General features: G+C 40.7%; 1 protein-coding gene across 4 annotated transcripts in view; it reads left to right on the top strand.

Annotated features, from left to right (window-relative positions):
* Positions 1 to 1,172: 1,172 nt before the first annotated feature.
* Positions 1,173 to 26,651, top strand: part of CALD1 (caldesmon 1) — a 255,466-nt gene continuing 229,987 nt past the window's right edge. For all 4 annotated transcript variants that reach the window (XM_043966907.1, XM_043966906.1, XM_043966904.1 and 1 more), the window contains exon 1: positions 1,173 to 1,284. The gene's annotated coding sequence lies outside the window, so the exon portion shown is untranslated. The remainder of the gene's footprint in view (positions 1,285 to 26,651) is intronic.

The raw sequence follows: 26,651 nt of genomic DNA, 5'->3' as shown, positions 1-26,651 counted from the left end.
GTGTCACTTTGTTCCTCTGAGACTCAGTTTCTTCATCTTGCACAGTCTCAACCTTGTGAGGTAAGTGGGTTTTTTCCTGTAAACTCTAAAGGGTTTCCTATGTGACCTATGAACTGCCCATGTATAAGCATATTTTATAGAATGCTAATGACTGACATGTGTGGGTGCAGCATCTCTCCAAACCCTCTCCAATATATCTAGCTTCTTCTTTCTATACCTACCAAAAAAACCAAACCAAACCAAAACAAAACAAAACAACCGCTGAGAGAATAAAGAAGTAGGGAAGGGGGAAGGAAAGATAGTAGGTAGAGAGAATCCAGCAAGAAAGATCCTGGACAACTAAATATTTTGTTCTCATTTTCCTCTGGCCAATTATTTCTTTGCCTATTAAATTTCAGAGTTCAAAAAGTTAAGTTTTCTGAACACATTTCAGTACGTTTCAGACACCACGCCTCTTGCAAACTTTCTGAACTATTATTTCACATATTCACCAGACTTGGAGGCCATCAAATTGATTTCTGAGCTGTTCTCTTGCTTAGTCCAGAAGCAAATGGCATGGCAAGCAAGTGAATTCATTTCATGCGGATGATTCCTTTCTTAAGAAATACATTATTGAAGGGTCCCTCCTGGGCTATGCCTGAAACTCCCCCATGAAAATAAGCTCCATAAACTGTTTCCCTTTTCTTTCATTGACTATGTTCCCCCTTAAAAAAAAAAAGCTCCAGTTGTATTCTACAAGACAGACTCCCTCTCCAAGATTAACATTTCTTATGATCGTTCCTGACAGTGGATCTACTTCCAGAGGCCCTGCTAAGGATAACCAAAAAAGGGCATGGAGCGAGATGGTTTTGGCAGCCTCAGCACAGTTTCAGAGCTTTTTAGGTCTCGAGTTTTTTTTTTCTTTCTTTCTTTCTTTTTTTCTTTTTTCTTTTTCCCTCCTTTCCCTGATGAGTGATTTGCTGAGCATGCCTCCAGAATGACAGGCATCTCTACAGAGAAGCTGAAACCACCTTGGCTTTAGTGTCGTCACTGGCTGCTCATTAGAAAATCTACAGGACAATGCATACCACCAACTTCAGCCTGTAAACATAAGGGATATGTATTCACTTAGCATTGACTTCTGGGAGGGGCTAGGGAAGGGCGGTCTGAAGTTTTATTGAATAGAGCTGTGTGCATTATTAGCCCGCCTGCAGTTTCTCTCTGGCTGTGTGCTCCTGCTTAAAGAACTCAGGGAGTTCGTTTTCTTCCTAGTCCTTTAGAAGATTTTTTTTTTCAGCTACAGAGGTAAGGGACAGGGGTACTTCTTTTTCTCCTCTCCCCCTCTCCTAAGACATTTGGCGATCTCTTGAAGGTTTCAGCCAGCCTCCCGAGAAACACAGCACTGGCCGCTAAGCCCGACAAGCTGTGCAGATTCTCGGAGTCTGTCTGGGCTGTGGGGTAGATGTTGAGGGAGCGAGGCAGCCCAAGGGAGGAGATTTCGAATTTTACCCGGTGGCATGATGAGCATTCAGTCTGTTAACAAGGCACATAGTCTAGCCTATTGTTGTGGAGTAGTGATTGGATTGAAATGTATGGGAAGTCAGTGGTCCGACACTTAGCCAGTGCCCATGGATCGGTCTAAAAGCCTTCTACCGATTGCCTTAAAACAATGGTTCTATGCTCCATGTGTTTTCAGAGTTCGGAAGAATGATTATAGAGTTTGAAAAGCTTTAAGGTGTCATGGGGAGACAAAGCCTTTCTTGGCTTCCTGCAAATTTCTTTGCATTTTACTCTGCTAGTTAAGAAGATGCAAGAATCCAAATTCAGGGATGGGGAGGGAATTGTAACTGATGGGGGCACTTCTGTTTTGGTTAACGTAAGTGACTTCATATTTTATAAGACAGATGTCGATGAGAATCTGTTTCCCAGAAACTCTTAATTGACAGGAGATTGTTCATGTCGGTGTGGGTGTACCAATGTATGTGTGTGTGTTTCTAGAAGCCATGTATATAACATACTGCTTGGGCAAAGTATTCCTTAAAGAAAACTTATTTCCTGTTAAAGTGGTTGATGTGAGAATTGCAGGAGCTGGAGGTTGGAAATACACTCCAGAAAGGAAGGAAACTGACTTGCATTTCAAGATATTCTGACATGTTTGGTCATAAATGGTTGTGCATGGCTGTTAGCTGATAGTGGTATTTCAGGGAGATTCCTCCTAGGAAGGACTGATTAGGATGTGAAAAGAACAAGGAGGATTTTAGAGCCTTGTGGTAGTACATGGGCAAAACCCGGACAGGACCCAAATCCTTGGTATTCCTAGGACTCCCTGGCTAATGGTAAACTGAGAAAAAAAATCAAACCTTCTGGTTCATTTGGGTAAACCATGATGACGAACATGATAAACAAATGATGAATAAATGAAAATTGAGTACTATGTGGAATGCATGTCAAGTCTTATAACCCCTGAAAAATGTGGTTTATTGAATATGTGCATATTAATGAGTGAACTTGATTTTATTTCTTGAATGCAATAGGAAGGAAGTTTGATGGTTCAAGGTTGTTTGTAGCTAATACTTTTTCTACATTATTTTCAGTTTAGCATAATTTTTTTTGAGGCTGTCTCACCCTCCTTCTAAAAGGGATATATAAGAATGGAATTCCTCACAAATTTATTTCCTTGGCTCTAGCTCTGAGAGAGTAGATGCAAGTAGCAGCCATAGTTTATTTCCTGCTCCTTGAAGAGAACAGGGTTAAAACTATTTTCATAGTATTTTCATGTCAGTCAAAATATTGAAACCAATTGCCTTTTCAACTGTTCTTTAAACCATTCAGAGAATGCAGTCTGGAAGGAATGCCAGAACTTTGGGATTGGGTGAGAAGTTTCATTTTGAGACCAAGATTGCCAAATTTCTTGATACCCAACTTCTGCTGCCCAATTCTATCCCTCTTGCTTCACAAAAAGGAAAATGAAACACATACCCACATATACAACCCCATTTAAATGATGATTTAAAATTTCTACCATATGTAGTGATACATGTATTGTGAAAGTCAGTAATGTAATAGAAACAAAGGATTCTAATTTAAGGGACTGATTACCTTCCACATATATATTGATTACAACTAATAAATGATAAATCTGGGGGGGGAGGATTCAGTGTGAATACACTTTCAGTCTCATGGCTGTATTCTTGGTTGACCTTGTAAATCGAAGCATTTATGCCTTGGGGAATAGGAATGTGGGTGCTTTGACTTAAGTGACCATAGCCACTGTTGCATAAAATAGTCCACTGAAGGACAATGACTGTGATGTACTCTTCTGGATAAACATCAAGTTCTCTCCTTTGAAATATCCTGGTCGTCAGTTACTTTCAGGGGTCTCTGGAAAATCGTCCACTTCCAAAAGCAGAGTTAATGGAGAATCATAATGCAACAGAACTCTAGTTTCAGCATTTTATTAAATTCATTTCAGTAAAGAAGAATATGGTGTAAAATTTCTGGAAGAGTCTTCTTTATTTGCATGTCTGGAATAGAAATGGGACATAAATGACAGATAAATCTAGGGTTGGTTTTTCAAGACCAGGGCCTAAAGCCAGTAGGAGACATAATGGGTCAAATTATTTCCTTGGATAAATGTACACATCTCACATAAATATCAAGGGAAAGGAAGCTGGTTTATACTAAAGCATGAGGGATTTAAATTAGATACAAGAAAGCATTTCCTGATGGTGAAGACTATAAAATATTCTTGCAAATTGCCAAAATGTATCATGGGAGCTCCTTCTTTGGAGGTCTTTAAAGATAGGTTCAGTTAGCATCTGTTGCAGATATTTCAATAGCAGAGGAGTGGGTTCTGCCCTAAAGGCATAAGGATGGACTCAGAGACTTTCAAGTTCCCAAATCTCTTGTATTCAAGAGTGCTTCTAAAAATGTGCTTCCACGGTGTTTTTTCTTTTTTTCTTTTTTTAAAGTGTAATTGTCTCCATTTGACATTTTCGTGGTTGCATGGTTTATGGCTATAGTCATTTCTTTAGCAAAACAAAAAGGTAAGTGAACAGTACCATATGATATGAGAGATGGGCATGAAAAGGGATTAACTAGGTCTCCATCTACCCAGAATACATCACATGCCTCAGAAATGTGGTGGGGTGAGGGTGGGGCAAGGCAGAGTGGGGAGGGGGGCAGAATGCTGACAAAGTAGATCCTGGCATGCAAATGGAATGGTAGAACTAAAAAGGAGGTTAAAAGGATGCTGCCAAAGAATTTTCATCATTTGGAAAGGTTTTTTTTTTTTTTCTGGATAAAATCTCTCCAAAATGCAAAACAGAACCATTATTTCCTTACTGAAATTCCTTTCTCTGTTCCTATGAACCCGTTTGTCATTGGAGAATTGCCCATAGTTTCTGAGCAGCTGGCTAATTTATAGAAAAGTGTTTAGCTCAGAGTTAATTTATGAGCAGTGGGTCCTAAATGTAGCTGGAAAGAACTTAACTATAGAGTACAGTGTGTCTTCCTGACTAATGTCATTGAGTGGACACTAAAATTAAATACTCTTGTGCAAATCTGCCCGTTATATAGTTCAACGAAATAGCTACCAGGCAAGTAGGATTTGACTCCGAGCCATGTGCAAACCCAAATTAGGGAACAAATCTTCTGACTGGAACACAGAGTTTGCTAAAATTAAAAAATGATAGAAGTTTCCATGGTGGTTTTTTTTTGGGGGGGGGAGGAGAGGCGGAGTTCAATCCTGTTAGGTAAGAAACTCCTTGGATATATGCGAAATAGTCTAGGAGGAATGTTCACTTTTCTCACCATTGCATTTCCAATTTGAACAAGAAAGCATCATTAGAATAAATGATTTCTGAAGACTTGAAATAAACACCTCTCTCCTAAAAGTGTCAAGCAAAAATCCAACAGAGAGCTAGCTCCAAATACTTTTTGTTTCCTTCTTAATTAGTCAATAAACATTTATTAAGCACCTACTGTGGGCAAGGCATTTTGCTATATGGCGTGGACATAAAGATGGGTAAGATAATACCCTCAAAGAGCTTGGAATATAGTTTGGGGAGTTAGGAACATGCACTGAAAAAGATAAGTTTACAAACAGATTTTTTAGGAATGGTACAGACGTGTTCTATAGGAGTACAGAGAGAGAGAGAACTTACTGGGGGTCAGATGGTCAAGGTGGGCTTCTTGGAGAAAGTGGGGCAAGAAGAAAGGGTACAAATTAGATATATAGGAGTGTGCAGTTGATGGGTGTCCCCAGGAAATGGAGGGAGGATATAGTGGGAATAAAGTCAAGTAGCCAGGAATGTATGAAGGCAATCCAATGGACAGCAGATTGACATTCTTTAAGTAGAAGGTTTGTGCAAGAGGAGAGTGGTAATTAAGCTTAGAGAATATGACCCAGGTGAGGGCCATATTGTAGAGGGCAATGCTAAGGAATTAGAGCTTTATCATGAAGGCAGAAGGAACCATTGAAAGGTTTTTTGAGGAGGGAAATCTCATGATGAAAGCTTTATTTTGGAACTATTAATTTCCTACTAAAGGGCAAGAGAGGAGGGGGGATAGTAGAAAGAAGGAAGGAAGGAAAGAAGGAAGGGAGAGAAAGAAAGAAAGAAAGAAAGAAAGAAAGAAAGAAAGAAAGAAAGAAAGAAAGAAAGAAAGAAAGAATTAGGAGGTCCAGAGCTATGATTTCATTTGTGTAGGAAACTTCCAATGAGATTTTCCAGGAGATTCCCTCTGCCAATGCAGACCAGAAACTCATCTGTAACTTATAATACTATAGGGTAACCCGGGACAATAAGAGGTTAAATGACTTGGCCATGGTCACAGAGCTAGCTAGTATTGTGAGAGGAAATACATGGACCCAACCCTTCCTGATTCTGAGGTCTGCCCTTTAGCTACTATACCATGCTGCTTTTGAGGGATATTACAGAGGATAAATTACCAAGTCCCAGGGAAAATGGAATGTGTAGGGAAAAGGAAGGAGTCCGAGCTGACTCTAAATGCCAATCCCACAACTGTGGATGGTGGTGGGTCACAGGCCGAGGGCAAAAAATGGAACAGAGAGAGCTGGGATAAGAAGAATGGAAGCTAAAGGCACAGACAAGAGCCAGACCTCCAATAGTCCCCTTTAGACCAGTATAGAGAAGTCTGAAATCTGGAGTAGGAATGACTCTGGGTACTAAAAGTCAGAAGAAACTGGCCAAGTTGGAGATAGGGCATTATGAAGAGTGAAGGTTGAGGCAAGCAGTAAGGCAGAAACTAGGTAAACAGAGCTGGTAGCAGCCTGACCCCCCTGCCCTACAACGCTCTGATCAGTTTAAGGGTCACCTTGCTTCTGCCTATGGTTTCTTCCCTATGTATACAGCAGCCTTATTTCTAGCTTTGAGAAGGAAGCATCTTCTCCTATAATGAGGCACTGTCAGTAATGTAGTTGCCCTATTCTGTACCTGGATTTCCCCAGCATTAAGGAGATAGGTAGTGCAGTAGATAAGAGTGCCAGGCTTGGAATCAGAAAGACTTGAGTTCAAATCTGACCTCAGACACTTACTAGCTGTGTGACTCTGGGCAAGTCATCTAACTTCTATTTACCTGTTTCCTCATCTATAAAGGGGGGATAATAATAGCCCCTACCTACCAGGGTTTTTGTGAGGATCAAATGAAATAATAATTGTAAACACTTAGCCCAGTGCCTGGCATTTTGTAAATGCTATAAAAATATCAGCTATTATTATTGTTGTATGCCTGACCTCCGATCCCTACTGGCTAATCATTGGATGCCTTGGTTCCATTTATCTTCCGCTTGAGCTATCAATGTCTCCTAGGTTCTCTCCTTCATTCCCCAAGGTTCTGTGCATAGGTCATTGGTCCCTGCTGCCAGGTCTTCTTTTGAACTCTGCCTTCTTGCTTATATCTGCCCATTTGTTCCCCTCTGTTAGTATCCATGCCCCCATGTACTCTGAAACTTGTATCCAAGGATGCCTCTAAAAATGTGCTTCCATGGTGTGTTTTTTCTTTCTTTTTTAAAAGTGTAATTGTCTCCATTTGATACTTGGGGCCTCCTTGTCTATATCTCTTACCTGTCTAAGATTCTCAGATCTACGAAACCCATCTCTTTCCCACTCATCCAACTCACACAGGAACCAACAGGACAGAGACCCAAGGAGACATAATGGTTGGAGTGGAACATCCATTGGCCCTAGGGTCAGAGGAACTGGGTTGAACAACCTCCTGGGATACGACCTACCTATGTTCAGCGGATGACCATGGATTCCTCATCATCTGTAAAATGAGGGGGTGAGAGCTTCAGAAGAAGTTCCTACCGGACCTAGATCTCATAATCTACGGTCCCTAGGATTATAGGGTAGAGCTAGGTGGGTGGTCCAAAACCTAAGGCAACAGGCAGGAACAAAATTTGTGGGAACCAAAGGAACAAATTAAGGAGAATAAAGGAACAGTAAAGGAACTTGGTGACCGAGGAGCAGAGAGTCGTCCCGGGCCCAGAGCTTTGACATAGGCCTTGGGGACATCTGGAGAGAATATGAGCAGGGAAAGGCAAACACTTCTCATGGGGACACTAGGGTTTCAGAGACTTGAAATCTATAATACCATTGACAGAAATAAGATCATAGGAGTTAAAGCTTAAAAAGGACCTTGGAGGGGCAGCTAGGTGGCTCAGTGGATAGAGCACCGGCCCTGGAGTCAGGAGGACCTGAGTTCAAATTCACCCTCAGACTTGGGACTTATTAGCTGTGTGACCCTGGGCAAGTCACTTAACCCTAATTGCCTCACTTAAAAAAAAAAAAGGACCTTGGAGGTCATCTTGTCCCTGCTCCCCCTTTTACAGATAAAAAAATGAAGCCCAGCAAGGGAGATGGAATCGAGAGATCACAGAGCTAGCAAACAACTGAATTGGGATTCAGACTTGAGTCCTCTGCTCTGACTCCAAACCAGATGTTCTAATTACTCTACCTGAGATCTAATTCGGGGTGGTAGGAAGGGTAAGCTCATCAGTTTTGTTTTAGTCATAGGTTGAGGTGCCAATAGATTATACAGATAGTGATAGACTATAGGCAATTAGAAATGCAGGAAGAGAGAGTCAGAGAGTAAGAAGACTATAAATGTAGATTTTTTGGAGTGATGCCCTTAGAAGTGATAGTTTAAACCATAAAAGAGTAGAAGCCTGAGGCCTGGACCTTGGGTAACCTACATTTTGTTTGTCACCTAGGAGGAGGAATTGAAGCTGGAAAAAGGGAAAATGAAACATGGTAGGAGAAGCAGAATGAGACAGTGGCATGGAGACCAAGGGAAGAGTGGTCAATAATGTTAGAAAGTCTACACAGAAGGCCTGGAGAGGGAGGATTAAGAAGAGGATTGGGGGGCAGCTAGGTGGAACAGTGGATAAAACACTAGCCCTGGATTCAGGAGAACCTGAGTTCAAATCTGCCTCAGACACTTGACACTTACTAGCTGTGTGACCCTGGGCAAGTCACTTAACCCTCATTGCTGCCCCCCCATTTTTTTTTTAAAAGAAGAGGATTAATTTTCTAGGAGCCCACTGGTGATCTTTGAGGGTATAGTTTTGTATAGTGAAGGGTTTGAATAGGAACCAGATGGCAAGAAATAATGGAGGGAATGGGTGGGGAAGAAATGGAGGAAGTGAGCAGCAACCATTTAATATAGAAGTTCAAAAGTGAAAGGAAGGAAAGAAATACATGGAGAGGCAACAGGTTCAAGCAGTTTGTTTTTAAAGATGGGAGAGACAAGGGCAAATTTTTAGAGAGAAGAGTAGAAAGTGGAGAGAGTTGCACTGTGAAATAGAAAAGGTGTCTTTAACCTTTGTGAAAAAGACCCCTCAAACCTTACCCATGAAGGGTAATGTGACCAGAGGCTACTATGGCCCCATCACTGACCAATCAAGGACCTTGAGCAACCAATTGGTCACAATTGACCATTTGAGGGGATGTAAACCAGAAGAAAGATGGAGGATTGAGCCTTAGAGGACAAAGAAACCTTCTTTCCTTCTACAAATGGCATGAAGGAGAATGGAATTAGTGGCAAATTTGGGCACAGTTTGGTCTGGGTTTGACATCTGGTTCCTCTATGTGCTAGTTGAGTTTTCTTGGGCAATTTTCTTCATCTCAATGAACCTCAGTTTCCTCATCTGTAAACAAAGAGTCTTGGATAAGATGATCTCTAAGGTCTTTTCTAGCTCTAAATTCTTTTTCTAAGCATGGATTAGCTGGCATTGATTTAGGACTTAAAGTTTGCAAAGTACTTTTTATTTTATTCATTTCATCATCACAAAAATCCTTCAAGTTAGCCCCTGGTATCTCTATTTAACAGATGAGGGAAGTGAGGCTAAGAAAGGGTAAGTGACTTGCCCAGGGTCGCTCAGCTAGTGTCTGAGGCAGGATTCAGTATCTGGTCTTCTTGACTCCCAAGTCCAGCTAGCTACCCACTTCATACTGCTTAAGCAGGGGCAATAATGGTAAATCCCGAGAGATTTTGTTGTAGAAAGGAGGATAAACGAGGGAATTGTCATGCCTGTTAGGTTGTCAAACCAGACAGACTCCGCATTTTCAGTAAAGTAGATCATAGAAAAAGAGATCCTGTACCACGTGTGACCGGGGGTGCGGGATGGAGTGTCAAAGATTGGACTTTTGAGGGGAGTAGTGAAAGTTTGAAATAAATAGTATAAGTCTGCTAAGGAATCACCAATTAATTAGTCAAAGGCTCGTATAAAGAGGGGATGGTTTTATTATAGAAAAATCTTAAGTGTTTTAAAATGAGATATATTAAAGGGTTCTTATATTCTATAATGAATCTGGTGCTTCTCAAGGGGTATTTGAGGAAGTGTGGGTGTGGTTTCTCTTTCTCATTACATTAATGATGGCCCTAGATAATTTGAAGATTAATCACTCTTTAATAGTTTCCTGAGGTTTCCGCTATTGTTCTGTGAGTGTGAGGATAAAAGCCCTTGGCTATGAGGAAATGATTTCACTTGGAGAGGAACTTATTAAATAGAACATTTTAATTATCTCCTTCCACACCTGACATGGAACATTCAGAGTAAAAACAGCCTAATTTCTCTCCAGACACGTTGTGGAAGCAGAGGATGACGAACCTGCTCTGATTGCACATTGAAAGTGAATGATGAGGGGCAGCTAGGTGGTGCAGTGGATGGAGCACCGGCCCTGGAGTCGGGAGTACCTGAGTTCAAATCCGGCCTCAGACACTTAACACTTACTAGCTGTGCGACCCTGGGCAAGTCACTTAGCCCCAGTTGCCACACTAAAAAAAAAAAAAAAAAAAGAAAGTGAATGATGAGGGGGCAGCTAGGTAGCACAGTAGATAAAGCACAGTCCCTGGCTTCAGGAGGACCTGAGTTCAAATGCAGCCTAAGACACTTGACACTTACTAGCTGTGTAACCCTGGGCAAGTCATTTAACCCTCATTGCCCTGCAACCCCCCCAAAAAAACCCAACCAAACAAACAAACAAACAACAAAAAAAGAAAGTGAATGATGGAGCATCTAGTACTTATCAAGCCAGGGCATAGCTGCTGCCTGATGGAAGTCCTGGCACTGAGGTTTCTAGCCTGAATCTTTACAAGAATAATGCTACTATTAATAAAGATTTCATTCAGTTCAATTGAACAAACCTTTAATTGACTCCATTCAATTAAACAAACCCACTATATTTGATCCACTGGGATGAGAAAGATGAAAGATGAATCTCTACTCTCAAGGAGCTCACAATCTATTCTGTTATCTCCCATTTCTTATTGATCCTTTGTACAGATGTTAAAATTGTCTTGCTAAAGCACAGGTCTGACCAAGTCAACTTCAAGTTTCCAGGGGCTTCCTATTGTCTCTACAGCAAAACACAAACTCTTTACTCTGTCTTTAAGGCTCTTCCTAACGTGGCTGCAGGGTGCCTTTCCACATTCACTTTCTATCACTCCCTTTCTTTTTCTTTCTTTCTTTCTTTTTTTTTTTTTGCAGGGCAATGAGGGTTAAGTGACTTGCCCAGGGTCACACAGCTAGTAAATGTTAAGTTTCTGAGGCCGGATTTGAACTCAGGTCCTCCTGAATCCAAGGCCGGTGCTTTATCCACTGCGCCACCTAGCTTCCCCCTATCACTCCCTTTCAGTCAGACTAACATACTTACAATTCCCTGGAGTTGATATTCCATCTCCTATGTCTGTCACTTTGAAAAGGCTGTCTCCATTTTGTGAATGCACTAGCTTCTCACCTCTCTTAGAAGATTTAGATTCCTTCAAAGCTCCACCACTTGCTCTGTGAAAACTCTCTTGACCTCCCTAGTTGTTAGTACCTTCTCATTAAATTATCTTATGTTTATTTAATTTTTGCATATTCTATTCCCTGCCCCTACCTGCAATAATCGAATGTCATTTTCTTGAGGAGTGCTTTTCATTTTTGGTTTTGTACCCCCAATGACTAGCACAATGTCTTAAGTAAGTGAGTCCTTAGTAAATGGTTACTGAAGGAATGATACAAGATAGCATGTAACAGGGTTAGACAAGAGATCCAGACAGACTTCTCTAGGAAAATTTGAGGAGATAGAGAACACTTTCAGCTGGAAAGTAATCAGTAATCAGGGAAGGTTTTGTGGAAGAAGTGTTATATCTGAACTGAGAATCTTAAAAGGCAAAAATGGAAAGTAATACATTCCAGGCATGGGGGAATAGTCTCTGCAAAAATACACAGAGGCAGATGTCAAGATCGGACAATAGCTAGTCATTCATTTTGACTGGAACATAGAATTTAAAAGGGATGTCAAGAGTGGGAATGGGAAAAAACAAAAACAAAAACAAAAACAAACAAGAGTGGGAACAGATTTGGCAGGGATGGTGATCAATTTGATTTGGGATGTTACAGGAAAACATCCAAATTTCTAGGACCAGGGAAGCTATAGCAGGAACCGATCAGACATTAGAGATCATCAGATCCCTTGGAAGTATAATAAAGTAGATTAATCAGAGTTGGATTAAGAATGAGTATTAACTCAGGGGTAGTGTTATTATCAGGGATCCAACAGTGGAAGGATGGGCCAGACCAGGAATGGTTGATACCCAGAGACCAGACGGACTCACAGGATCTGTCCTAGAAACCAGACATTGGAGGATATCCAAGCAAGCACGGGCTACAGATATAGGTTGTAGAAAATGGGTAGAGACTAATGTCAGGGAACCTGCTAATAGCAGGAGATAGGCAGAGTTCAAGGAAGGCAGGCTGGTGAAATTTGGGAGGTCTGGAAATAGATAATAAAGGCACAGCCAAGGACCTGGAAATCAGGAGTAGGTTTCCAGTCTCTGAAAGGGCTTGTGTGGAAGGAAACAAGGTAGGTTCTCAGTCCCATAGCAGGAAAGGGATACTAGGAAGAGAATCAGGGAAGAGAGATTTGGGCATAGGGAAACAAGACAGGAACCCAGTTATTTCGACTGAAGTACAAGACCTAGACGTGGTCACAGAGGAATAAACAAAGAACTTCAGCTACTGAAACTGTGGTTCAAAGCCAGTGTAGAGCCAGCAACAAAATTTCTTGGATTCTAAACATCTGAGCTATTGACTAAGGGGCCCTTGTATTTTCCCATCTAGAGATATATTTGGTTCCAAATCTGGGCCAGTATTTTACTTCCAAGAAAGAATTGTGACCTCCAGTATAAAAAGTTAAAAGACTATAGAGACAGGGAATCAAACAAATCTTACTGCCAGGTGCATCAACAGGGAGCATGATAAATGTCTGGGCTTGGAAAACAACAGAAGCCATCAGTTAGAGAGTGATCAGAAAGCAGGTTGGTAAGTAGTCAGAGGCTGGGTGTTAATAACCGTATTCTTAAAGTCAAATGAAGCTTGATAAATAAAGCAGATTACCAATCCACTTCTGAGTACCTTTATTCCCTCTATCCTCCTATTAACTGGACATGTTGAATAAGATTTATCTGGAGGCTTACAGGTGATGGTAACTGAAAACTTGGGTCTTTTGTTCCATATTCATTTATTTCAGGATTCATGTGGGAAAAAAAAAAAAGACCTGAGTTTTTGATTGGCCACAAGCCTAATGTGAGCCTCCGGCATGATGTGGTGGCCAAAACAGCCATGCAATCTTAAGCTGCATTAATAGAAGAATATTGTTCAAAATAAAAAGGGCAACAGTCCCATTGTGTTTGATCTTGGTCAAACCACATGTAGAGTATGATATTCAGTTCTGAGTGCCAAATCTGAAGGGAGACCCTAACGAGCCGAACCATTTCCAGAGAAGAGGGACAAGGGTAGTGAGAGATCTAAACTATGGTGTTGTACGAGGAATGCTTCTGATGCAACAACTGAAGATGCTGAGAGGTTAAAGACAGTTGTTTTCAAATATCTGGAAGACTGTCATGAAGATGAAGCTATAGATTTATCCTATTCTGCTCCAGGGGGCAAATGGTGAAATGAAATTCTATTGAAAAAATATACTAACAGAAAAAATGAAAATGACACAATTCCTGTGTTACAGTGCTTTGCTAAACTGGCAGGAAGGTCAGGATCAGGGATGTGGACCTGGGCCTAATGACATACCTCGGGGCTGAATGGAAGCCATGAAGTATGGTCTTCCATTCATTCTCCAGCCCTTGTTTATTGAGACCATTAAAGGCCATTTTAGGGAGTGATTACTGGTTGTCTGGGAGGAGGGGACACTAGAGGAGACTAGTCTGGTGATAGAAGGTACCAATGGAACCCTCCAGAAAAGTCTTGCAAAGGAATGATAATGAATCATAGCCATATGTAAGAGAGAAAGGTAAGTTGGCCTTCAAAGGAAGGGGAACTGAAATTGACTTCCCTATATGCTATCTACATTTTTTTAGTCAGTCAACAAGCATATTTTAAGTGCCACTAGCAACATTTGGCAGGAAGGACCTAGGGAAGAGCCCAGTGTTTTGAGAGGGGCTCTTCCTTTTTCCCAGCAGAGCACTGTCCAAGTTGGCTTGTTCCCTTGCCTGGGTGGCTCACTGCCTCTACTGGTCCCTGATGTACCAACACTGCAGGTTTCCATAGCCATTATGCCCAGACTGCCTCATGTCACTCTGGCTTAAGTTCCTCTACCATGCGGAATGCCAAGGATCAGAGAAAGACCAGTGTGAGGTGGGGATGGGAATGGGGGTGGACAATCAGTTGGATAATCAGTAGTTTAGGCAGGATCATACCTGTTGTCATTCCTAAGTGGTAATCTCCACCTTAGTCCTCCCCCATCCTTTACCTTCCTTCTCTAGTCACCTTTCCCCTAATGCTCTCTGTAACTTTCCTTTGTTGTTTTCTTTCAGTATCCATATTCTGGTGCTTACTGAAGCATAGCTTTCTCCTAAATATACTGCCCTTCCTCAAGACTGGCTGATCCTTCTCTGGCTGTCCTTGACACACAGGGCCAGGAAGAAGAGTTGATATACCCCTTGCTCCCTGCTTCTATTTTCAGATCCTCCTCCTGCCCCATCACTCAGGAACTGACTCTCTCACACACTATCTTCTCCAGATTATTGATATAGTCATCTCTGCAACCCTACCTGCCTGTAACTATCTCACCTCCCCAGTAAGCTCAGTGCTTGGTCAATAGCCTTCCTTTCCACTCCAGTCCACATCCTCTTCGAGCCCCCTGGACATCCAGTTCCTAAACTCCCATGATCAATTTCTAGTCTATGCCAACCATGAATAAGAGCATATGCCTTAGGACCCATCTCACCCCAACAGTGCTCAACTGAATTTGCTTCCAGTGCTGGAATTTCTAATGACAGCTCAGGAGAGAACAAGGAAAAAGCAAAAGAGAAGCTACAGCAGGGAGACAGCAGCAGGGGGCATCCTATGAGTGTGAATCCATTTTGATGAAATGTTCTGACGAACGATGGAATGCTTTGGCTAAAAGAGATACTTTGCTGGTGGCAAATGTCCCTAGATGAATAAACAACCACTTTTTGTTGTTGTTGTTGATCTGGTTATTGTCAAAGAGGTCCAAAGTTATGCCACAAGATGCAGTTGTAGCAACATGCTCTCAAAGAACTTCGAGTTCAGTAAGAGGAAAAACTTTTATCTTTATACAAGTTAGGCAATGATTTGGTGAGCTTAGAAAGGCAGTTTGGGGCTCAACATAAGGAAAACATTGGAATGGCGCATAAAGCAGTGGAAGTATTCAAGTAGAAGATGAATGGTTATCCAAAAGGGATTCTTGTATAGAGGGGATATTCTTGTATTAGGAGAGAACCCAAACAGGAAGACAAGAATTTTTTTTAGGAAGGCAAGATTTTTATTTTTTTAACCAATTGTTGGAGTGGCATGAAACACTGTCAAAGACACATCAGACCAAGAGGGGCGGTGAGTACACCATGAGTATTATGTTTATTGGGAATAGTGATGGTCAGAAGTCATTAGATCCATTGTCTGAGGAAGGACACAGCGGGTAGAGCACTGGACTTGAATTTAGAAAGACCTGAGCTTAAATTCTGCCTCAGGGACTTGCTGGCTGTGTGATCCTGGGTAAGTCATTTAATTGTAGCATCTGTCTCACAGGTTTGTTGTAAAGATCAAATGAAATAATTCTTATAAAATACTTTATAAACCTAGAAGTTCTATATAATGGCTGGCCATTATTATTCTCCTGCCTCTAAGGCAGTTTAGTGTGCTTGTCAGTATAGGCAGAGAACAACTGGACAACACACAAGACACAAGATGTGGTCACTTTATTTCACTGTGGCTTATCTACCTAGCCTAGTGGCTGAGCCTGAGAAAATAATTAGGTCCTATCTCTGGGCTTGCTCTTTGTTTCTAAAAAAAAAAAAAAGAAAGAAAGAAATTAGTTTTACTCCAAATAGTCACTCTTAGGGTTGGTACTCTTCAGAAAGGCAAGGGCACTTATCTATCTAAAAAGTCCCAAAGCTTCCCATGCATTTTTAGTAATAATGGGCGATAAATCCTGTGAGGTCAAGTTTTCTGATGAGATTTCCAGTATTTGCTTTTCTAAGGGATTGGAAATGTGGCAAGAATAAAATTTCTCATGGTATTTCCACTTCCTGCCCAAGCGCTAAGTGAATTGGCAAAGGGAAAGGAAGAAGAAAAGGGGAAAGGTCAAGGGTACAAAGTGTGGAGGGGGAAAAGCGGGGTATGGAAAAAATGTAAGAAATTATTTGCCTCCTTGGATTATTTTTTTGGGATCAATTAGTTTAGGTCTTTAAAGTACTTTGGATTCTTTAGAAAAACCATGAGACATTGCTCTGCTCAATGCTCCCCTCTGGGGTAAGGAATGTGCAGTTCCTGAGTGTAAAGGGGAAAGAAACCTCTACTCAGTCCACATTCTCTCTGGTGGTGGGACCAGATCATCGGCTGGGCCTGATGTATCCCTGGCTGCCCTTCTAGGAGTATCTGTGGCCAGCTGAAGACCCTGAATTTAGAACTCTGGTTAGGGTTACAAAGAGAAGGCAGCTTGACACCTGGGGCAAAACATAGAGGAGATAACAAGGAGCAATAATTTTAAGCTTCCTTTTTATAAGTATATTTATTTTTGAATGCCCAAAAGTTCAGCTCTCCATTAAGTGGTAAGCATTTATTTTGTGTGAGGAATCCAGTCTCTCAGTTACAAAGAAGACTCAAAACCTCGAGTCAATGAAAGGAAACATATATGAAATATAACATTCAAATCTGGGAGTAGGGGGTTACAATTTAAAATCCTTGTTTAGGATTCATAAATGTTTTTTGTCTGAGGTATGCCAAGTGGAGGAGCAGCTAGGTGGCACAGTGCCGGGCCTAGAGTCAGGAAGACTCATCTTCATGAGTTCATATCTGACCTCAGGCACTTACTAGCTCTGTGACTCTGGGCAAGTCATTTAACTCGGTTTACCCAGTTTCCTCATCTGTAAAATGAGCTGGAAAAGGAATGGCAAAGCACTCCAGTATCTTTGCCAATAAAATCCCAAATAGGGTCACGAGGAATTAGACACGATTGAAATAAATCTGACTGAACAACAACAACAACAACAACAACAACGACAACAACATGCAGAAGTGGAACAATTGAGGGCAATGTCATTTTGTTCTGCTACATAGAAAAATGTATTCTTTTCTAGTGTCATTCTCCTCCCTAAGGAGCCATTGCTTTGATTGTCCCCTAGTAGGGACATAAAGGATTTAATCCCAGGTTTATAGACCACACTTAACTTATACCCAAGGAATTGTTTTCATAGGTAGTAATAGTTTTCATAATAACCACAGGATTTCATAGGATAATAAGTTAGAGCTATACGTTCAGACCATGAGGAAGGCACCTTAGAGGAGAAAGGATTATACATTTAGAGCTTGAAGGGACCTTAGAAGTCATTGGGCCTGCCCTCTTCTTCACATTCCCTGTTGTGTGGAAGGCATACGTGTGTGAATATTGTTCATCCCAGTTTCACTGGGGGTTTGCTCTCATTACTCCCACCTCTGGCCTGGGCTTAATTCAGCACATTGAAGATTTTATCCAAACTCTCTGATAACCTAGAAGCCTAAAAATTGGATGATGTGATGGAAAGTGGAAGAACCATGTAGGAGGGGTGCATTATCTGATTAGAGGCAGGTCATCTATATCATCCTTTTTTTTTTTTTTAAGGCAAAAGGGGTTAAGTGACTTTCCCAGGGTCACACAGCTAGTGTCTAAGGACAGATTTTAACTCAGTTTCTCCTGACTCTAGGGCTAGCACTCTATCAACTGCTACCCAACTGCCCCTGTATAGTCTTGAAGGTGAGCAGGAACAGTTCAGGGGAAGAGACGACCAAGACTTCTATCTAAGAAAGAAAGGAAAGAAAGAAAGAGACTGAGGGTAATTTTTGTGAATGAGAGACCAAGGAAGCACTATCATTTGGGGTGTAGTTTAGCCTGAGTTCAAGGTTAATCCAGAGAGGACCTATGTATGAGTCCTTGATCTATGACATAGGGCATGCCATTTCATCTTTCTGGATCTTCTTTTTTTTATCTGTTAAATAAGGTGGTTAGATCAGATAACCTCTGAGGTTCTTTCCAGTTCTAAATTCATGATTAAGAAACCAAGAAAAGGGTTCTAATGCACAACTAGGACTAGTGGTATGCAAAATTGGGAGGTGTCCCAGGAACCACATGGAGATAGGGTTGGGGGCTGAGGGAGAGGCAGAGAAGAAGGTATAATAAGGAATAAATCAGCATGTCAAAGATCTATCATATCAATATGTCAGTATGAAAAATGCCTCCCCCAAATCATTCTTAGATCAAAATGTCCTGAGGTTTGCCTGAGTCTCAGGGTAATTATTTTGCCCATATCACACAGCTAATAAATATCAGAGATAGGATTCGAACCCAGTTTTCCCTGACTCCAAATCTAGTATTCCACCTACTCCATTACATTGTCTCTATAATGATGGGTACTTTTTATAAACATATATATTCTTAATGCTAGAAAATTCCACTCTCCATGGCCCATAGATATTTATTTTGTGATAAGGCAAGCCACATGTGTTACAGGGAATGTTCAAAGTCTCTAGTGAATGGAAACACCCATTGGATGCAATTTTCAAACCCTGCCCGGGGCACACACATGCTTTGCTTCAGCTTTGCCTGAAGTACATGGGAGTGTTCTAATTTTGATTAGGGCTTTAGGTAAGGGTTAAACTGGAAGCAATGCTGAGAAAATACTGTACAAGTCTGTGCTTTAAATGAAGTCCAATCAAACCAGATTCATGAAATACTTTGGGCGCCCATAAATTGCTTCTCTGAATATGGTACACGCTTAAAGATTCCCTTCCATTATAATTTTGCATCTTGAACATTTGAGTGAAGGCATGCTGTACAAATGAACTGCTATGATGGAGGCATACTAAGGAGAAATGAAGGGCAACAATCTTGGTTCCAAGGCCTTTGAAGGAAAAACCTTCTCTCTGAACGAGGTAGCAGGAGAATGGCAGAATTGGAGGAATGACAAAGGCCTTGACAGTATTACTAATAGTTGACATATATGTATATACTCCTCCATATATATTTTATATATGAAATATACAGATATATATGCTTAAGGAGGAGCTCTACAATCCTTTGTAGTGTTGCCAATTTAAGCGTAGAAATACATATATACATATGTAGATATATAGTATGTATATGTATGTCTAAAATTTATGTGTGTGATTTTCCCTTTGAAAGCCTTAAAAAGTATACGTATATGTATGTGTGTGTGTGTGTGTGTGTACACACACACACACACATACACATATATAATCTTATATATAAAACCTTAGAGGATATAAAAACTTTAAAGGGTATATAATATCAATATATTGTATATAACATAAAAAGTATATGACACATTATTATATAATGTATCAATGATATTACTGTTATAAAATATTCTATATAATTATATCACAGAATATATTAATATAGCATATAACATACTCTTTAAGGTTATACAATATATAGGCTATATAAAGCTTATATAAGATTTACATATTTAAAACCTTAAAGTGTAGATGTTATACATATATATGTATATTACATATAAAATCTATACCACATATATGGACCCCATCTCAGAATTTATACACCCATATACCCTTTAAGGTTTTTCATACATATAATATGGTGTATATATACATAGATTTATAATATACATAGATTTATATATATTTAAGGTTTTTATATATACATATATACATGTGTGTATATAATATGTTCTTTTGAAGGTATCTGTAATATATATATTATATATGCATATATTTGGGGTATATGTGTATGTATATATGTACGTATGTGTATATATATGTATAAAATATACTTTATATAACTATAAATAAGATTTCTATCTAAGGTAAGATGGAAATTTACTTTGGTAGATTGAATATGTTCAGCTTCCTCTCTCATTTAGCTCCCTCAATCCTAATCTGAGCTAAGGAAAAAACTCTCCTCTCCCATTACAAATTTCTCATCATTTTTGGTGCTCTACCTCATCATTGCCCTCAGTCTTTCTGACTGGGTGGGGCCCTGAACTCCCAACCTCTCTTTAAGGAGGGAGCTCAGCTCAGACATCTCATTTTTTATCAGGCTGCACTGCATTGGGACTTTTCTGACTGACTTTTCCACTATGCCCCCAAATTGGACACTACCCTTCCCCTGTAGTTTTCAGCTGCTTTTGGTGTGTTGTCTTCCCCCATTATGGTGGGGTTTTTTTCCCAAATTTTTTATTTTATTTTATTTTTTTTGCAGGGTTAAGTGACTTGCCCAGGGTCACACAGCTAGTATGTATCAAGTCCCCCATTATGTTTTAAGTTCTTTGAAGGTAGAGACTGTCTTGCTTTTTTTTTTTTCTTTCCATATTTGTATCCCTGGTGCTTAGTACAGTGCCTGACACATTATGCACTTAATATTGGCTATTTATTGACTTTCTGCCACCTGCTGACTTCTACGCTAGTCTCCCCCTTTGCATTCAGAAATTTGGATCCAATGCATAGCAAATTATCATGGTTTACCTGCAGCATAAACTAGGGTGGGTACATACTTTAGCGTTTAAAGGAACAGGTTATATTGATTGAAGGCTTCAGTGTCACTGCAATCAGAAAGATGATAAGGTCCTTCTTTCCTTCCTTCTCCCCAGCCTCCATCCTCCTTGTGTTCTTGGAGGGGAAAATGGGAAGGAAGTAGTTGGCTGGCCAATGGGAATCAGAGACTAAGCTCCCAATAACGGGAGGAAGGAACAAAACAGGCTTCTGACTCCCTTTCTCCACACCTCAGCTCTGGGTTTAACCTCTGCCTTGCATCTGCTCAGCCACCTAGCTGCCCCCCAGTAGCTTTGTGCTACCTATGGTGCTAAACACTTTAAAATATTGTCTCATTTGAATCTCACAAACAACCCTGTGAGATAGGTCCTACTATTATCCCTATTTTACACTTGAGGCAACTGAGGCAAACATTTAAGTTTAAGAAACTTGCCTAGGGCCACAGCCTGAAGCTGGATTTGAATTCTGTTCTTCCAGACTCCAGGCCTGGCCCCTTTATCTACTGAGCCACCTAGTTCCTAGACTGTGAGGTTCATGAAGGCAGGAAGCTTGTTATAATTCTCTGTATTTCCCCAGTGCTGAGGACACTGCCCTGAATTTAGCGAGTGCTTAATACATATTTGTTGTTTTGAAATGAAAAGAAAGAGGGGGCAGTTAGGTGGCACAGTGGCTAGAGTACCGGCCCTGGATTCAGGAGGACCTGAGTTCAAACCTGGCCTCAGACACTTAACACTTACTAGCTGTGTGACCGTGGGCAAGTCACTTAACCCCAATTGCTCCACCACCCCTCCCCCCCAAATAAAAAAGAAAGAAAGAAAGAAATGAATAGAAAGAGAAGTTAGGTTCCATCACAACAAAAGAAATAGAAGCAAAGTTATATTTGGTTTTTCTTTTGCCAAGATGCAGTCATCCTTTAACTAGAGCTTAGGATTCTTCTCTTTAACTCAGAGAAATATATTGTGCAGATAGAATATTAGGATTCAAACCCACATTGCAGATATTTTAAAAGTCTTTTAGCATCTGTTTAAACCAAAGTTAGATATTCAAGTTCCAAACTCAAAAAGCAGATATGGATTAAAGGTTTGGCTTAGGTGCAGATGGGAGGGTAGGTGTTACGGTCCTAGAATTTTACCAAGGAAGTGACTCGTTTCAGGGAGAAGCATGAGATTGATGAATGGGATATATAATTTCCTAGGATGTAACCCATCCCTCTCTTCCCTCTGTTCTACTTTGGCCCAGTTCATTGTCCATCTGCAGTATCAGCCCAGGACCCATGTACTGTCGAGCTAGAAAATGAATTGCTCATCCAACTGGATGTCACAGTGTGGAAAAAAGCATCCATCATTCTCTTGCTTTTCCCATATGGATTGGTAGTTTTTTCTCTCTGGAATGATGATGGATCTTGATGAGGAAACCCTCACTGAGCTCATTCTGGAGCCTCATGTCATCTGCAAACAGCAATGGGCCAAAGATTTCGCTGTCTATAGAGAATCCCTCTTCCACTTAGACTGTGAAGAACATCCCACATGACACCTTCAGCAAGCATGTATCTCCTTCTTTTATACCTCAATGGCCGTGGATAATTAGAGGCTCATTAACATAGCTATATTTCTGGGGTTGCATCTTATCAAGGACTCTGAAATGAACTTAACATACACACATATTTCATATATAGATGGCTATTGTACATATACACCCATATTTCACATATATAATGCATATAATACACATATACATATACATGTATGTATATATGTGTGTATATCTCTATCTCTATATATGAGAAATGCTTTTTTAGAGGTCAGCATTTAAGGTGACATTTTGCTATTAAAAAAATCAATAGACAGTAAGCACAGTAAGAGTTTATATTCTCTTCACCTTTCACTGTTTTTTGTTGGGGGTTTTTTGGTGAGGCAATTTGGGGTTAAGTGACTTGCCCAGGGTCACAAAGCTAGTATATGTCAAGTGTCTGAAGATGGATTTGAACTCAGGTCCTCCTGACTCCAGGGCCAGTGCTTTACCCACTGCTCCACCTAGCTGCCCCTACCTTTCACTGTTAATGTGACAAAGCTGCCTGTGGTAGAACAACAAATATTCCTTGTGAAAGCCTACCTACTCCCTTTTCACAGTTACCTAAAGGATACTGTGATATATAAAAAATTGGAAAGACATAATTTCTGGGCAATTAATCTATGCTAGTGGATTACTAATTATGCTGGTGGATAATCAATAAAAGGGGTCAGTTGCGCTCTGGAATTCCGAAGTCTGATCTTGGCAGCTACTTGATGCTTATATGCCCTTAGAAGAGTGGGTGTTCCCAACAGGCGGTAATCATCTCTGGCTAACAATTAATGAAAGGTGGATCTATTCTAATGAGAGGCTGGGGGATAATGGCTCTGATCAGTCTTGCTCCCAGACCATCCCCAGCCTCATCTAGACAAAAGATCTACCCTGTCCACATGCCTCACCCCCCCTCCCAACCTGTCGGCTCTGAGTGCTGAGTGGAAAACAATGAACCAAAATTCACCTTACATTAAATTCTTTGTAAGGTTTTCTAGTTCGGTGGGGCAACAACTCCACCTAGATAAAATCATCTAGGTAAAATTTTGGGCAAGGTCAGAGATCTTGAAAGATTGGACTTTGAATGAGGAAATAGGAAAAACGGACCCCCCCATCTCCTCAATAACTGGATATTTAATAATCATTTCTCTCAAAACCTTCAATACACATGTATATCATTCTTATAAAAATCAAATAGCGAAAAGAAAGTTGGCATAAGGGTCTACAATTGCTATTATCCCTTCATTGCCTTTTTTGAGGTAGTGATACCATTTGTCATTAGTTATTTTCCCTGCCATCAGATATCTTGACAATTCATCCCATGATGGTTTCCAAGGGACTGCTTCTGTGTGTGCTTGGTCTGTTTCCAATGCTTTTCCCATCCTCTCCTTTAGTATCATTTCCATCTCCTCTATCAAGAGGCAGCATAGAATAATGGATAGAGAGCCAGTCTTGAAGCCAGATGGACCTGGGTTCAAATCCTAACTCTGACATTTATATGACCTGGGCAAGTCACTTTTCTGCAACCTCATGTTCCCCTCCAAGTATCCTAATAGGAAGTAACAAAGGTTAAAATGATTAGGGGGGGAGGTGGGGAAGGGAACAGTATTTATTCCATGTCCACCATGTGCAGATACCATCTTTTTTGATCCTCACAACAGTCCTGGGAGTTAGGTGCTATTATGATGCTCATTTTACAGTCAGGGAAATGGAGGCAGTCAGAGGTTAAGTGACTTTGCCCACAGACACACAACTAGTAAGTGTCTTAGGCTGGATTTGAACCCAAGTCTTCCTGATTTCATCCACTTCACCACCAAGCTGCCTCCATCACTAAAAGGGCTGAGTTCATAAAGTGTGTTTGGCCCCTGGCTTTGTTTTTTTCTTTGTCTAGGAAAATCAAGATCACAGACCTCTCCCATACCCCTTCCCAATTTCCATCTCTAACGACTAGAATGGATCTGGTGCATCTTATGGAAAACCAAATCATGGTTTTGATGTTTCTGTGTCTGCAGAAAAATGCTCATATTTCTGAAGCTCTTGAAAGCTTTAAAGGGTAGAAGTACCACAGTCACTTCCAGGGAACTTCATTTGTATCCTTTCCCTTCCCACTTCAGGCTAGGATCGATCTCCTTCCTAATTATGTGACTTGGAGAAATCACTTCATTTCTCTGGCCCTCAGTTTCCTCTTCTGTAATATGAGGAGATTGGATAAATGTGCCCAAAGGTCCCTTCCAGCTCTAAATGCTTTCCTCCTGTCCAGTCAAGTTTTGGGTTAAACTTTCCTGAAGAGAGGAATGCTACAGAGGACCCCGGGGCATCTCAGCTCCCCTCTGGGCCGGAGCATTGCTTTGCTAGAACTCTTTCGGCCTTTTGAACTTGGCCTTGACATTAATTTTCAGTCTTTCGCAATAAGAAATTCTGATCCAGTTAGAAGTCAAAAGGGGTCTCTGAAATGACGCACTTTAGCACAGCTTCAAACAATGTGGTGTATCTGTGGAGGACTGTGAAACCACAGCAGCAGACGGCCTGGTATGCGCCAATAGGCCATGGGGGAGGGGGCCTCCTGGCGGGAAGTTTGGGGGAGACTGAGAGAGTCTAAAAATCAGAGAGAGAGAACTAAGAGCAAGTGGTGCCTTAAGCCACAAATGTGCATGGGGTAGAAAAGATTATTAGTCACACAAGGTTCTTCAGTCACACTGACTAAGAGTGAATGCTTATTTCAGCATATGCAGGGAATATTCTAGCCCTCTGTGGACTAAATAGCCAATGTCCAGAGACATAACTAGCACAAGGTGAGTAGGGTTTTGCCCCGGGTGCTGACATTCAGGGGGTGCATTTCCTTCCTGCGGGAGTCTATTTCTCCTCCGGAGGAGTGCCTTTCCTTCCTAAGAAATTAGTCCTTAAATCTCCACACATGGGCCTGTCTAGTTGGATAGGGCAATTGCCCCTGGCTTCCCTGCTCCATGGTTCCAACGCTGGGTCCCTCTCCCAGTGCCACTTTTCCCTCCAGTCCCCTCAGAGTTAAAAGCCAGACTCTCTGAGGAACAGGCAGCCCCTTACCCTCACACAACTACAGCACTCTTAGAGCACTTCCTTTTGCAGCCCAACCTGTTCTTGACCCCAGATGGACCGGCTCCCCTTCTATCCTTTCTCTTTTTCTTGGTCTCCATTTAGCCTTCACCATTTATACAGCTTCTTCTTCTTGTAATAGGTATAGTGGAAAGAAAATCGGCTTTAACGTCAGAGGACATAAGTAACAATCCACCTCTGCTACTTGCTAGCAGTGTAACCTTGATCAAGACACTTCTTACTGGATCTCTGATTCCCTACCTATACCAATAATGGATTGGTCAAGATCAGGCTTCTTAGCATAGTATCAGTGAACTTAAAAAATAATAATAATGAAAAGTTCCAGCCATTCTGGAAAGCAATTTGGAACTATAACCAAAGGACTATAGAACTGTGTATACGCTTTGATCCAGCAAAGAGAAAAAGACCTATTTGTATAAAAATATTTATAGCAGCTCTTTTTGTAGTGACTAAGAACTGGAAATTAAAGGAATGCCCATCAATTGGGGAATGGCTAAACAAGCTGTGGTATATATGGCAGTGGTGGAATATTAATTTACTATAAGAAATGACAAGCAGGGGGGTAGCTAGGTGGCTCAGTGGATAAAGCACTAGCCATGGATTCAGGAGGACCTGAGTTCAAATCCAGTTTCAGACACTTGACACTTGCTAGCTGTGTAACCCTGAGCAAGTCACTTAACCTATAAAGCCCCGCAAAAAAAAACAAACAACCCAACAAACCCCAACAAAACCAGAAACAAAAGAAATGACAAGCAGGATGATATTAGAAAGGTCTGGAAAGACTTGTATAAACTGATGTATAATAAAGTGAGTAGAACCAAGAGAAGGTTATGCACAGTGACAGGAATATTGTTTGATGAAGAACTGTCAATGATTTAACTATTTTCAGCAATACAATGATCCAAGACAATCCCAAATGGCTAATGATGAAGCACATTATCCACCTTCAGAGAAAGAACTGATATCGACTGAACACAGACTGAAGAATGCTATTTTTCACTCTTTCATTTTTTTCTTTTATTCAAGTTTTCTTATATAAAATGACTAATATGGTAATGTTTTACATAATTGCACATGTATAACCTCTATCTCATTGTTTACTGCCTCAGGGAGGGGTGAGGGAAAGGAAGGGAAAGAAGGATAAAATTTGGTACTGAAAAATATACATAAAAATGTTTATTATTGAAAAAATAACAATATTTTGATAACTATATTTCAATGCAATGATTTCCTTTGTAATATTATGTAGTTTATTTTATGCATTTAAAATATTATTCTGAACAGAGATCCATAGATCTCTTAGATCACCAGATCTATATCTATACCAGATTCATATACCAGACTGCCAAAGGGGTCCATGAAACAAAAAAAGTTAAAAACTCAGGGTCTAGATGATCATTAAGATTTTTTCTTCTATAATTTTTCTTTAACTCCCAAGTTCTTTTCTTATCTCACACCCATGACCCAGGAGTTCTTA

This window comes from Dromiciops gliroides, chromosome 5 (assembly GCF_019393635.1).
Source record: "Dromiciops gliroides isolate mDroGli1 chromosome 5, mDroGli1.pri, whole genome shotgun sequence".
In the NCBI taxonomy this organism is placed as follows: Eukaryota; Metazoa; Chordata; class Mammalia; order Microbiotheria; family Microbiotheriidae; genus Dromiciops; species Dromiciops gliroides.
Note: the sequence above shows the minus strand (reverse complement) of the source record. Positions and strands in the feature narration are given on the sequence as shown.